General features: G+C 38.1%; 1 protein-coding gene across 2 annotated transcripts in view; it reads right to left on the reverse strand.

The window, feature by feature from the left end:
* The window catches only part of ICA1 (islet cell autoantigen 1, 69kDa), a 138,807-nt gene that overhangs the window by 88,137 nt on the left and 35,464 nt on the right, over positions 1-15,206 (reverse strand). The gene's annotated exons all lie outside the window — the stretch shown is intronic.

The raw sequence follows: 15,206 nt of genomic DNA on the forward strand, positions 1-15,206 counted from the left end.
GATTTCAAGAGGTAGGGGATCCTATTTCACTTGAAGGCCCACAGTAATGAGGGTTCTTTATTCGTAATGAAGTAGCCACTAATTGGAGGGACGGGCTCAGGAGGCCTGGTGGAATTTTGTACTCCTGGACCAGAACTGAGTAATATTATGCAGTAGCCTGGCAACCCTTTACTTTTGCATAAAATTCATATAAAAATCTACCATGAAGTGCCTGTCTGACATTCACTGTGTTTATTATTAATAATGATAATAACAGGGTAGCTTATACACAGCCTTAAGGCTAAGAAAGTAAATTGAATTCTCAGTTTCCTCCAGTTTTTTTTTTTTTTTCCCCCAGTCAGATTAGGAACATTTGGAAAGTCCTTACTCTCCGAGTGGGCTGAAACCTTTCATATTTACCCAGAGGAGACATGGCTCTAGTTTCTAAGGACTCATCCAAGAGATGATCTCTTTCTTTCCTCTGCCTCCTCAGAGAGGCAGAAACATTCCATAAACTCACAAATGTTGTAAAAGTAAATGTACAAAAAAATAATGTTAATGGAACTGAAAACATTACAGTAGAGGAATCAATTATAATAAGGTAATACAGTTAGCCCTTCTGGACTTAACGAAATGTGTTCAACTGCATGTTGAATGTTCTGGTGCCCCCTGGAGGATTCTAAAACCTCACAGAACTGGTTATTTAGTACCTTTCTTCAGATGGCTTAGAAAACCCCACAGAGGCAATGTGTTTCTTTTCTGAGGTTCAAGTCAACTTAACTTGGCTCAATCGCATGCAGAGGGACAAAGCAGGAACTCAATCTAACATTTAAAAGGTTTTTAGCCACCATAAGTTTGTCATTAGAATGGAGGTTTTTGGATCAACAACAGAAACTATTTTTGGTTTGTGAAGTTTATAAATCCAACAGTGCAAAGTTCATGGTCACGTGTGTGATCTCTCCATTTTTCTGGGCTGAGTGTTTAGTGAACAAGGAAGTTTGCTTCCATGAGCCTTGCTTTGACTTAGTGCAGAAAAATTAAACATTCTGGAAAGTTAAACATTTAGTTTCTAAATTTTTACTGCCCTGGAATTCCTCAGGGACATGACTCTAGTATGATGATGAACAAATGGTCATCAGAGTTGTTTATTCCAGTTACAGGTCAGCAGATGTGAGGAACCACGTCTGACTCCAATAAGCTTTTAAGATGATAGCTGTCCATCATGCCTGCCCTCCACTTTATACAAGAGTGACTGAAATCACTATTTTGATGTATAACGTCCCTGCTATCATCTCGTCTTAGGTAATTTATCTGAAAGACACTCACCAGGTCGCACTGAATTTGCACAGAATCATGCTGGCACATAATTGTAATTATATCACAATAGCTACAACATAAATACAATATTATAGTATTGTACAGACAGTCCTGGATTTGCCATGGTTTGATTTATGACTGTTTGACTTAGAGTTTTTGACTTTGCCAAGATGCAAAAGCAACATGTATTCAGCAGAAACTGTATTTCAAGTACGCAAACGACCACTCTATTTTTCATTGTCAGTACAGTATTCAATAAATTATTGTGAGATATTAAGCACTGCAGTATAACATAGGTTTTGCATTAGATGATTTTGCCCCACTGTGGGCTAATTTTTTTTTTTTAAATGCAGGCATTCTGAAAACATTTAAAGTAGCCTGTGGTAAGCTATGCTGTTTGGTAGGTTTGGTGTATTAAATGAATTTCCGATTAGGATATTTTCAACTTGATGGGTTTACTGGGCCATAACTCCATCGTAAGTCAAGGAGCATCTGTATATATGTATTATAGAATACATATTGCATATTACATATTACACAGTATTATATAGTAATATTACATATTATTACATATATTACATATAATATTACGTATTATTATAATATTGTATAATATTATAATACAATATAAACCTCTACTAATGTCACTTTTTTCAGTGCCATTCCTTCTATTCTTTCATATACTGGATGTTTAATTTCTTAATTTGAACATTATAAAGAAATGTATTAAAATTCAAATCACAAAGACACTAACCATAATTCCAGACTTCTAGAAAAGTTGCAAGACTTCTTTGTATGCCTGGATACCCTTCACCCAGATTCCCAAAATGTTAATTCACCCAAACATTACTACATTTGTTTCATTTTCTAAATACAAACCACGCAGATTTTTTTCTAAACTGTTTAAGAGTAAATTGCAGACACAAAGTTCCTTTATTCTTAAATACTTCAATATATATTTCCTAAAAATAAGGAACTCTCTATGTAACCACAGAACAATTATTGAAATAAGGAAATTAATATTAAAATATTATCTAATATTACAGACCTTATTGTGATTTTATCAATTGTCCCAATAACATCTTCTATAACAGAAGAAAATCTAAAATTGTACATTGCATTCAGTTGTCATACTTTTTCAGTCTCCTTTAATTTGGGAAGTTCCTGGGTCTGTCTTTGTTCAGGGCAGGTGTTTTAGAGAGTGTTCCACATTTTGGGTTGTCTGATGTGTCCTCATACTTAAATTAAGGTGATACACCTCTAGCAGTATAACAAAAGTCATTCTGGCTTTTCCTCAGTGCATGATATCATGTGGCACATGCTGTTGGTTAGTCCCACCACTAGCAATGTTAACTTTAATCTTTTGGTTAAGATGGTGTTGGCCAGGTTTCTTCATTTGCATTGCTATTTCACCCATTGTAAATAAAAAGTATCTTGCAGGAATATACTTTGAAACAATGTAAAGACAATGTAAAGATCCTATATCTCATCAAACTTCTATCCATTAGTTTTCATATTCATAGATGATTATTGACTGAATCAATTATTTTTATGATGGCTTGCAAAATATGATTTTTGATTTTCAACATTCTACATTTATTGGTTGGCTTTCTACTGAAGCTTTCCCTTCTTCTTTGTTTGTTTACACCAGAGTAGCTCATGGATTCTTACTTTATTCAATAGTATTAAATTTACTAAAATTATTTATTTAAATTAGTAATTTATTTTAATGCTTAAATGATCCCATATTTGGCCAATGGGAGCCTCTTTGGGCTGGGCTCCTATGTCATTTTGACACATCCCCCTTATTCTGTGGGCACTTTCTTCATTTTTGGCATAACATGATGTTCCAGGCTCTATTCTACTTTACCTGCCCCAAATTTGAATTTAACCATTTCTTCAAAAAGCCCGGGTACCTTTTAGTGGAGGGTATGTAGAAACAAAGATTTGGTTTCTAGATATGCTCATTGCTACTACAGTGAAACTGCTTCAAGGCCATCTCAGAGGACTGAACTGGGAAATGTATATATATATATATGTGTGTGTGTGTGTGTGTGTGTGTAAACAAATATGTGCATATCCACAAGTACTCTCACACACAATACACATACACATATACATATTATAATCAATGCACATCCATATTCATTTACATATATCTAAACACATACACACATGTATGTATGCATGCATGTATGTGTGTATGTATTAGAAACCAGGAGTTTACATACATATCTCCAATTTGAATCCAATACCGCAGAGTTCATTCTATCTCCTCCTTTTACCACAACTGTAGCTCTGTTCTCCTAAAGTGCAAAACCTGGCTCCCACTGTCCACAACTTATCTGCTCAATCCTGGAATGCATGAGGAATAGTTTCAGAATTGCTAACCTATGCTTCTGCAGAAAGAGAGGTCTACTAACTAGAGTTGAAAATTCCAAGGGATCAGTCATGACATTAAATCAGAGAGGTCAATATATTCATTCTCTAAGTTATTCCTGTTGTCAAAATCAGCAAGAAAACAGTGATGGCAAAAGCATTCTATCCTTCAAATCCTTCCCTCTGTAGATTTTGCCATTGCCTACCAAAGTTAGAGTTTGGCCAGATATGACAAGGAAAAAACTGTCTTTTGTTCCATTTGCTTATTTATTCATTTATTACGTTATACTCGGCCTGCTTTCATAACAAACCTTTGAGTAATAACATCTCTAAGCAGAAGAGCTAACAGAGAGAAATCAAAACCAATATAAAGAAAAGAGGAGATGATTTTTATATGGAACAGAGATGTTCTAAGAAGGTCACAGGAAACGAGGCACGAGTCTGTGATGTGTGGAGTTTGTGTGTTTGCCTGTGATGGCTGTGAACAAATTACCTCAACTGCCTCTATCCTAACCACATTCTTTTCATTTTTCCAAGTTCACTTTCAGTCTTCGGCCACATAAAATTACATAGTTATCTTCATAGATAAAATGACTTTTAAAATCTTTGCCCCTTAAACTGGTAACATGTTTGATGATATTCCATGCCTGGAACAGAACCAGTGCTCCTCCAAAGCTGGCTTGCTCTGGAATCCTGTCTGTTATACACAAACACACATATACACATGGGTGTGAACTCTCCTTCCCACTATATTATACCCTAGATGCCTGAATCAGAATCTCTGGGGCAGTGGGGTTGGGGAGACCAAATGTAATAAATGTTAGTATCAGTGAAAATGACTTATAGAATCAGCCAAAAATAAATACTTTTAAAAGGTTCACATTTGTTTGTAAAATAAAAAACATTAACATCTTATTTTCAGTTTTCTTTTTATGAAGTCAAAAGTTTATTAAATACAACTTACTTATTTGTGAGAAGAGGCTATCTCTCCTTTTAAAATTTTTGCAATTTCTAGCTTAATTAATTTTCCCAAACTGGCAAGAGTCTGACTTAAAAGTTCCTTGAGCCATTAAAAGCTATAAAAATGTTACTTCTTCTTGACCAAGTTATTTTCTTGAAGCAGATTCTTACAAATTCAGGGGAATTTTCTAAAACATGGGCAAAGGTTTATGTATAAAAAGTTTCAGACAGCATTTATTTGCTCACAAATGTAAGCAACCTAAAGGTCTAATGTTAGGGCATTTTATATAATAGAATATTGGGCTATTGTCATCACTTTTTTTTTAATAAAGAATTTTTTGACACACGAAAATGCTTATGATAAATTGAAGTCCTTTAAATGTGGGAATTTGGTCTTTTTCTGTGTTAAATCTCCAATGTCCATGCAATGCTAACCACTTAATAGGTGCTCCAAAAAATATTTTTTATGTTGAGTTGAAATAATAAAGCATTAATAATTATATGTGTGGGAGAAAATATTTACAAAAGACATGTATGCATATATGATAAAGGACATGTTATTCAAAATATACAAAGAAACTTCAAAACTCAACAGTAAGAAAAGAACCTGATTTAAAAAGTAGCAAAATATATGAATAGATACTTTACCAAAAATGACATACAGATGGCTAATAAGCATATGAAAAGATGCCCAATATCATATGTCATTAGGGAACTGCTAATTAAAACAACAATGAGATAATACATACATACTAGAATGGCTAAAATCCAAAATACTGACATCAAATGCTGGTGAGGATGTGAGAATACAAAAAAAAGGGGCTGGGTGCAGTGGCTCACGCCTGTAATTCCAGTAGTTTGAGAGGATGAGGTGGGCAGATCCCTGGATCTTTTGAGGTCAGGAGTTCAAGACCAGCCTGGCCATCGTGGTGAAACTCTATCTCTACTAAAAATACAAAAAATTAGCCAGGTATGGTGGCACACGCTTGTAATCCCAGCTACTTTGGGAGGCTGAGGCAGGAGAATCCCTGAACCCGGGAGGCAGAGGTTGTAGTGAGCCAAGATCATACCATTGCACTCCAGTCTGGGCAACAAGAGTGAAACTCCATCTCAAAAAAACAAAAACAGAAACAAAATATATCGCCACTTTGAAAGACAGTTTGACAGTTTCTTAAAAAACTAAAGTTCTTACCATGTGATCTAGCAACAGTGCTCCTTGGTGTCTACCCGGAGTTAAAAACATCCAGCTGGGCACACTGGTTCATGCCTGTAATCCCAGCACTTTGGGAGGCCAAGGGGGGAGGATCCCAAGGTCAGGAGTTCAAGACCAGCCTGGCCAACACAGTGAAACCCCGTCTCTACTAAAATACACAAATGAGTCAGGCATGGTGGTACATGCTTGTAGTCCCAGCTACTTGGGAGGCTGAGACAGGAGAATTGCTTGAACCCGGGAGGCAGAGGTTGTGGTGAGCCAAGATGGAGCCACTGCACTCCAGCCTGGGCAACAGAGTGAGGCTCCATCTCACAAAACAACAACAACAACAAAAAACATCCATACAAAAACCTATACATGAATGTTTACAGCATCTTTATTCATAATTGCAAAAAATTGGAAGCAACCAAGATGCCCTTTGGTAGATGAATAGATGAAAAAACTGTGATACATCCAGACAATGAAATATTATTTAGTACTAAAAGGAAATGAGATAACAAGGCATGAAAATAAATGGAGAAATTTAAGTATATATTACTAAGTGAAAGACACCAATCTGAAAAGGCTAGGTGCTATATGATTCCAGTTATATGACATTCTGAAAAAGGTGAAACTATGAAGGCAGTAAAAAGATCAGTGGTTGCCAGGGGCTCAGGAAGATAGAAGGATGAATAGGTGAAGCATAGATAATTGTTAGGGCAATTAAACTACCCATATGCTACTAGAATGGTGGGTACATGTCACTATACATTTGTCAAAACAGAATCTACAACACAAAGAGTGAACCCTAATGTAAACTCTAGACTTTGGTTGACAATAATGTGTCAACCTTGGCTCATTAATTGTAAAAAATGTACTGCACTGATGGGGGATGCTGATGGTGAGGGAGGCTGTGTGTATGCACCGGGTATGTGTGTTGTGGGGTGCTTGGGATGTGAGGAGTGAGTATGCAGAAGCTCTGTATCTTTCTCTCAATTTTGCTGTGAAGCTAAAAACTGCTCTTAAAATAGTCTATTAACTTTACATATAATTTAATATATAATATACTGATGTGGTTTGGCTGCATCCCCACCCAAATCTCACCTTGAATTGTAGTAATTCAATTATCACAGGGGCCAGGTGAAGATAAATGAATCATGGCAGTTCCCCCATACTGTTCTTGTGGTAGTGAATATGTCTCACCAGATCTGATGGTTGTATAAATGGGAGATCCCCTGCACAAGCTTTCTTTCCTCCCACCATGTGACACGTGACTTTGCTCCTCATTCACTTTCCGTCATGATTGTGAGGCCTCCCCAGCCATGTGGAACCATGAGTCAATTAAACTTCTTCCCTTTACAAATTACTCAGCCTCGGGTATATCTTTATTAGCAGACTTATATATATATATATAGAGAGAGATATATATATATAATTTTTCTACACACGAGCATTTTAAATATGTATGTACCTTTGGGAAAGGGTGAAAAAGACAGATGTGAATCCTTAATGTAGATGCTGGAAAAAAAAAAGACAGATGGTAAAGATGAGAAAAGATAGTAACAATTATGCTTCAGATCCTCAAAAAATGGCTACCATTTGCCAACCACATTAAAAAAAAGTAGAAGAGGCTGGGTGCGGTGGCTCACGCCAGTAATCCCAGCACTTTGAGAGGCCAAGGCAGGCAGATTACAAGGTCAGGAGTTCAAGACCAGCCTGGCCAACATGATGAAACTCCATCTCTACTAAAAATACAAAAATTAGCTGGGCATGGTGGCGCGTGCCTGTAGTCCCAGCTACTCAGGAGGCTGAAGCAGGAGAATCGCTTGAACCTGGGAGGTGGAGGTTGCAGTGAGCCATGATCGCACCACTGCACTCCAGCTTGGGCAACAGAGTGAGACTTTGTCTCAGAAAAAAGAAGAAGAAAGAAAGAAGAAAGAAGGAAGAAGAAGAAAAATGGAATCTTTCTATTAACAATGAAGGGTGGAAGCCATCCATTTAGCTCTACTCACCCCTGAAAACCCACCAAAAACTCTAAACGGGGCACAAATGAGAACAAAGAAGATGGGAAAAGAGACTATCACTACTAAACATTGGAAGCTGGAAAGGAGATAGGTGAGTTATAGCTAAATGAACAGACCCAAGAAAGCTAAATCCAAATCTGGCAATGGAAAAAACCTAGAAACTAGCTGGTTAATTCAGAACTCTCAAAGTTTTGTGAACTGATGGTTTGGATACCTTTGGAAGTGGAAGTGATAGTGGGGTTAATAAGAGCAACCTTGGCTGAATGTCTGTTTAATTCGTTAAATGCCCAGATCCCTCCCTTTACTTCAAGCAGGAAAGGCTGCTTTTCTGAAGAATGTAAAACAGAGGGATATGCTTTGGAAACCCACGGACAGCTGAAGGCATGGACACTGTTATGAACCCAGGGAGATGAGAGGGAGTTTACATACTAAATGTTGATAGTCTGGCTCCTTCCCCTACCCTGGCTCCCACAATTTTGGCAATAATATATATTCTCTTCAAGCAAAAAGTGAAACAGTCTCCCCTATGGAATCTGCCAAGTGCAAGAAAATATATGCTAAATACATAATATACTCTTTAGAATATACTAAAGATACTGACAACCATGTCACTCTTTAATGAACCACAGTTGACAAATTCCACCCATATACACAGAGCATCTAAGCAGCTTTTCAGGGTCTCTTTCTTTCATATGAGCCCATAATCAAAGATTTTTAGCCCTTTGAGGCCAACCTTTTTAATTAGTCTACAGACAACAGAGAGAGCTGAAAGATGCAAATGGGAGGCCAGTAGAGATATTTCAGGTAGAAGAAAAACAATTCACATCTTCAGAGAGATGAGGAAATACCTTACTCATAAAGCAAGAACAGGATGTTATAAAAAAGGAACATTAAAAAATAAGCAAAAATCTCTAAGAAATAGATGGATTGATGATAAAGCTTGACAGACTTCTCAAAAAGTAGAACAAGAAGATTAAAAAATAGGATAGGAAAAGATAATACATAGTAACAACAATGGTTGTAGTTTCATATCAATGGTCAGAATGCTATTGTCTGAAATTTTCAATGAGATGAACATTTGAGTTGTAAGAAAGTTCCACATCCATCTGGTTTCTACATTTTATGATTCTGCTTTCCAATTGTAAGTCATCGGAAATGACAGCAAGTCTTGGTTTAGTAACACATTTATACTTAGTTTACTAAATATGTTGTTGAACGTTTTGTGGAAACGTCATGAAAGAAAACATCAGAAGTTCTTGCCGTCATTGGACAGAGTCTCCTCTTAGACAACACATGAATGAATCAGTTAAATCTAGCTTTTTAACAGCACCATATTTCTTTTTAGAACTTTTTCTGAATGGAGCACTGTTCGCTGTTTACATTTATAAAGCTAGTTATTCTGAGTTAATACATCAATATTTTCATCTCAAATTTTACACTATCATGAATTTCTTTGGAATTATTGATCCATGTGTGTGAATAGGCAGATATAATACAATACAATGGTAACAATGAAAATGAAAATTAAAGAAATATAAGCAGCAACACATCAACAGTCTGAAAATACATTAGCCATGAGAAACTGCCCTCTGATAGGTGAATGTTTGCCAAGACATAAAGACTACTGACCACTGACCAGTAACATCTTTTGAGGACTGGGTGTACTTTGAAGAGTGTGGAGTTAGAAAGCAAAAGGATTTCTGTGTAAATCATGGTTATTTCAATATAACAATAATAATACTTATTTCAAATTTGTAACATGTTTGTGGACCAAATTTTTGGCTCTCTCAAACCAACAAATTGTCTAGAGTCTATTTAAAGGACAAATGGTTAGGGAAACCCTGTTCTTTGGAAGTGAAACTACGGACCAGCCTGCACGTAGCTCATCAAAAAGCCTCAGGCTATAAGCATAAGAGGTAGGCAGAATCCAAAACAATGACCAGAAAGAAGCTGCAGAGTTTAAGGAGGGAAGCAGAGGTGGAATTATATGAAAATAAGGACGCTTGAGTCTCAGGGCCCCTTTCAAGACTTTGCACCAAATTTTGTATTTTTTTTTCTCTTAAAGAGGGCTCTAAATATGATACAAGCCCAGGTCTTCCCTGAATAGAAGGTCCCTAGAAATCACTAAGATGAACTGTCTGATTTTACACATGAAAAAACTGAGTCCTGGAAAGGACAACTTGTTGAAGTCAAACTGTGGATTTCAACCATTTCATTCAAAGTCAGCCTCCCCTTACGTTTCCCTGAAAAGGACTGCATTGTACCTCTTGGTCACACTGCAATAACAGCCCTGGCTAAGCCCACAGGCTCCCTCTAAGGGAGGCTGCCTGCCCCTTCCCCCTGCACAACTCAGCCTCTGCTGAAGGAGCAGTCCTAAGCTAGTCCCTGAGGAGGAGTGACTTTGTAGCGACCCTGTGACCATGCCCCTCACCCCCACCTCCATTCCATCAACACAGCTGATTAGACTAAAGGTTGTCACCCGACCCAAGGGAGTCATTCCATTTGGGTCAATGACCTGTGAGGTCATCTGGTATAAAGAGTTTTGCTCAAACACAAAAACCAATGATGAGCTAGCCCAATCAAATCCTCTGTCTTAGAAATTTGAACTGAGGACTATGGAAAGAAATAGACAGTTAGTAGTGGAACTAAATAAGATACAGACCCAGAGGGTGACCGCACACTTAACTAGAAATCCACGAGTTGTGCCTGCTGAGGAGAGATGAGGTAAGTCAGTTTTCAAGCCCTGAGGGACCCTCTAGTTCGAAGTCTTTGAGGTCTAGTTGTATTGTTGTTCTTCCTGAAAAGCCAGGCATGGTGGCTCCAATTGCTGCTTGATTTCTAAGTTTCTCCTGTACTCCCTGTCCCCCTACTAACCACTGATTCTCAGAGAGCACTTGATCCTTGCGTATCGTGCGATATCAGCAAAAACTCAACTCCATGCTTTTGAAAACCCTGATGGCAAAAAGCAGGGTAACTACCTTCAAAGTGAAGTCTGAAATCACTTATGAAGAGAAATTGCTCCTTTATTTTTGGAAGAAAAACTTTAATAGGTCTTTAATTACACAAAGGGAAGGCTGTTAACATATTCTGGAAAGGAGGCAGAAGTTAGAGACGAGGAGCTAAAGGGCTCTGCATTATGAAGTGAATGTTAATCATCCTAGTGGGTAGACTGGATCTCTCAAACTGCTACCCTTTAGACTAGTAAGACATTCATCGTCTCTGAGGACCCCAGGAAGAGGCAAGCCACAGCCAATAGCACTCCCACATGGGAGAGGGAAGCTGTTTCCCGTGACATGGGGCCAGGCAGAGTATGGAGGAGAGAAGCATCCTCAAGTGTACTCTGGGAGTACATGACCAATAAATTCTTTGAGGAGTCACATGTCTGTGTTATAATTCTCTCCCATTGCAGGACGACAAGGGATGACCTGCAGAAGAGTGCCACAAGTGACAGCCACAGTAGAACTGAGGAGCACAGCATTCCTGTGGGATTCCTGAGAATGCCTAGGCAGGGACTCCTGAAAAGTCTTGCACCTCCAGCAAAAATAGCAAAAAGGCTTGAAGCATCAGTATTTGACCATTAAAGTGAAGTATGGCTGCTATATTCTAGAAGAGAATGGGACATCTGGGTTTCAGTTGATTTCAAAGAACCTCACTAACATGGTAAGTAATAATAATCACTATCCAGTGTCACCTTTAAAAACAAAGGAAGAGTTTTCAGGTGTGAATAAATGTATGTATATAAAAAGAGTATGTATATGCATCAATTTTTTTTTGATGATCATTAGAGAGCTGATTCAAATGGAATTCAATAATCAGGAAACATTAATTCATACTCCAGAGGTCACACAGCTTCCAAAGTTAGCTAATCAATGGCTGTGTGAGGTCCTAAGGGGCCCAGGTTCTTTGATCTCTCTGCTTGGCCCCTCTCAGCTGCTGCCTTTGCCCTCACCTGGCACCTTTTATGGTCCCAAGAGGGCAAAGCAATTTCAAGATGTCACATCCAGGTATGAAAATATTCAGGTAAACACAAGTATGATCTTTCACTAAGTATCCTTCTTAGGACAAGGACACTTTTCCCAGAGGCTCCCTACTGCCCAAACCAACTTCTCACCTCTTACTGGCCAGAATCACGTTACCCATAAATTCTTAAACAAGTCTGTGGTAAAGAGTAGAATTATCAAGATTGTCTTAGACTAGTGGTTTTCAAACTTCTACATGCATCAGATCCCTGGAGGATCTTATTAAAGCACAGGTTGCTAAACCCCGCTTCCAGAATTTCTGAGTCAGTAGATCTGAGACGGGACTCAAGAGTTTGCATGTTTAACAAGTTCTTGAATGAGGCTAATGCAGCTGGTTGGCGGACCACACTCTGAGAACTATTGTTTTAGACTGTTTGGGAGAGAATGGATGTTAGTGAATCAACCAAAAATATGTTATAGATAATCATTTTATCAGAAGAGTATTCTATATATTTTGGAATGATATAATTCTATCAACTTTCTTTTGAAAATTAAAATTTCTACAAGTTGTGTATGTCACAAACAATACAGATTGTGGTATACTACAAGCTAAAATATGGAAGCAGAATACAAGCTAATGGCCTATGGCAGAAAATGTGGTTTGCATAAATGTGACCCATTGTCACAAACATCCACCCAACCTGCTCTGCACACCGTGCTACCTCATGCTCCTTCTCTTGTGAACTTCTATCCTCTTTCTCCAGGTTGAAGGGAAATCATCCACATACCTGCTGAGGTGGTATCAACCTCAACCTGTCTCCTGGCAGAGGAGACAATATGAGCAAAGCATCGTTTGGAGAAAGCCAAGCAGCTTGATGTTATTGCAACAGAAAATATGAGGCTGAAAAGAGTGTGAATTAAAACCCTAGATTAGGACCAGAGTGAAACCACAGAGGGCTTTGTGGGGTGTTGAGGAGCTTGAACTCAATCCTGTGGCCTTGGCAGTTACTTTGCAGAGACGTTGATGTGGTTGGATTTGGGTTTCATTTCAGTCACACTGGGGTATGTGGGAAGGCAGACTTGAAGCAGGAAGTCAAGCCAGAGACTGGTGGTCCAGGCGAGCATCACAAGGCCTGAACAAGAGCCGAGATGACAGGCTTATGAAGACATAGATCTGGAAAATATTTGGAAGGTCAAAATATGCTAATATGATGATTTGTTGGATGTAGGAGGTGCGAGAGAGTAAGGCATCAAGATGTTCCTTAGGTTTCCAGCCTCAGTGAGAATAAAGACAGCAGTTCTGCACAGCAAAGGAAACAATAACACAAAGAGATGGCCCACAGAATGGGAGAAAATATGGGCAACCTACCTGACAATAGACTAACAACTAGAATATATAAGAAGCTTAAACAACTCAATAGGAAATAAATCTAATAATCTAATATAAAAGTGGGCAAAAGATTTGAATAGACATTTCTCAAAAGAAGACACAGAAATGGCAAACAGGCATACGAAAAAGTGCTCAACATCACTCATTATCAGAGAAATGCAAATCAAAATGGCAATGAGAGATCATCTCACCCCAGTTAAAATGGCCTTTATCCAAAAAACAGGCAATAACAAATTCTGGCAAGGATGTGGAGAAAAGGGGAGCCCTGATAAGTCAGTACAACCATTGTGGAGAACTATCTGAAGGTTCCTCAGAAAACTAAAAGTAGAGCTACTGTATGAGCCAGCAATCCCATTGCTGGGTATATACCCAAAAGAAAGGAAATCAGTATATCAAAGACATATCTGCACTCCTGTATTTGTTGCAGCAAATATAGGTTCTTGGCTGTTCACTACAGCTAGGATTTGGAAGCAACCTAAGTGTCCATCAATAGATGAATGGATAAAGAAAATGTGGTACTTAAACACAATGGAGTACTATTCAGCCATAAAAAGAATGAGTTCCCAGCCGGGCACAATTACTGACACCTGTAATCCCAGCACTTTGGGAGGCTGAGGCAGGCAGATGACTTGAGGTCAGGAGTTTGAGACCAGCTTGGCCAACATGTTGAAACCCTGTCTCTACTAAAAAATACAAAAATTAGCCGGGTGTGGTGACGGGCGCCTGTAATCCCAGCTACTCGAGAGGCTGAGGCAGGCGAATTGCTTGAACCCAGGAGGCAGAGGTTGCAGTGAGCCAAGATCATGCCACTGCGCTCCAAACTGATGACAGAACTGTTTCTGTCTCTAAACAAAACAAAAAACAAAAGAATGAGTTCCTGTCATTTGCAACAACATGGATGGAACTGGAGGTCATTATGTTAAGTGAAATAAGCCAGGCACAGAAAGACAAACATTGCATGGTCTCACTATTTGTGGAATCTAAAAATCAAAACAATTGAACTCATGGAGACAGAAAGTAGGATGGTTACCAGAGGTTGGGAAGGGTAGCAGGAACTGGGAAGGAAAGTAGGGCTGGCTAATGGACACAAAAAATAGAAAAAATGAGTAAGACCTACTATTTGATAGCATAACAGGGGGACTACAGTCAATAATAATTTAATTGTACATTTTAAAGTAACTAAAACAGTATAATTCAATTGTTTATAACACAAAAGATAAATGCTTGAGGAAATGGATACCCCATTTTCCATGATGTGATTATTATGCATTGCACACCTGCAACAAAACATCTCAGGTACCTCATAAATATATATACCTACTATCTATCCACAAAAATAAAATTTAAAAAATTTAAAAATACATCAACTGACTATTTATTGAGTTAAAGCATAGTACCATGTGTTTCCAGGATGACAGAAGTAACTGGGGCTTCTTAAAGTCTTTGAGAACCTTTAGCACAGTTGAGCAAAAAAAAAAAAAAAAAAAAAAAAAAAGGAACAATTACAAAACAATATGTTAGAACAATTACAAAGTACTATATTAACCAAAAAGTGAATTTGTGGAAGTTTGGGGTTTTATGCCAGATTAAACGAGTGGCCATAAATTTACACAGAGGAAATAAAGGAACAGACTGACTTCCTGTTTGGGGGATGCAACCATGAAGGGCATAGACATAGGAGCCTGCACATGCCACGTGAAGGCTGACAAGTATGGAAGGGGCCTTGCTGGGAATCAAAGAGATGAGACCAATGAGGTCTCATGGAAAAGGAGCAAAAAGAATCCTTGAATATAGGAAACTGGATTTACTGGACTATAGTTGACTACTGAAGATCATTTTAGATTCCTGAATATAATGAAAGAGTTTCATGAAGATTTAAGCCACAGTTATGAATATTAGTTGAGTTTTGAGCTCGTAACCCTGGATCCATCTACTAAATGTCCAGCCAAACAGGATAGTTTCATAATTTATCATTCTTTTCTAATTTCTCACTGCCAATTTCTCAG

Source organism: Mandrillus leucophaeus, unplaced genomic scaffold (assembly GCF_000951045.1).
Source record: "Mandrillus leucophaeus isolate KB7577 unplaced genomic scaffold, Mleu.le_1.0 Scaffold148, whole genome shotgun sequence".
Classification (NCBI taxonomy): domain Eukaryota; kingdom Metazoa; phylum Chordata; class Mammalia; order Primates; family Cercopithecidae; genus Mandrillus; species Mandrillus leucophaeus.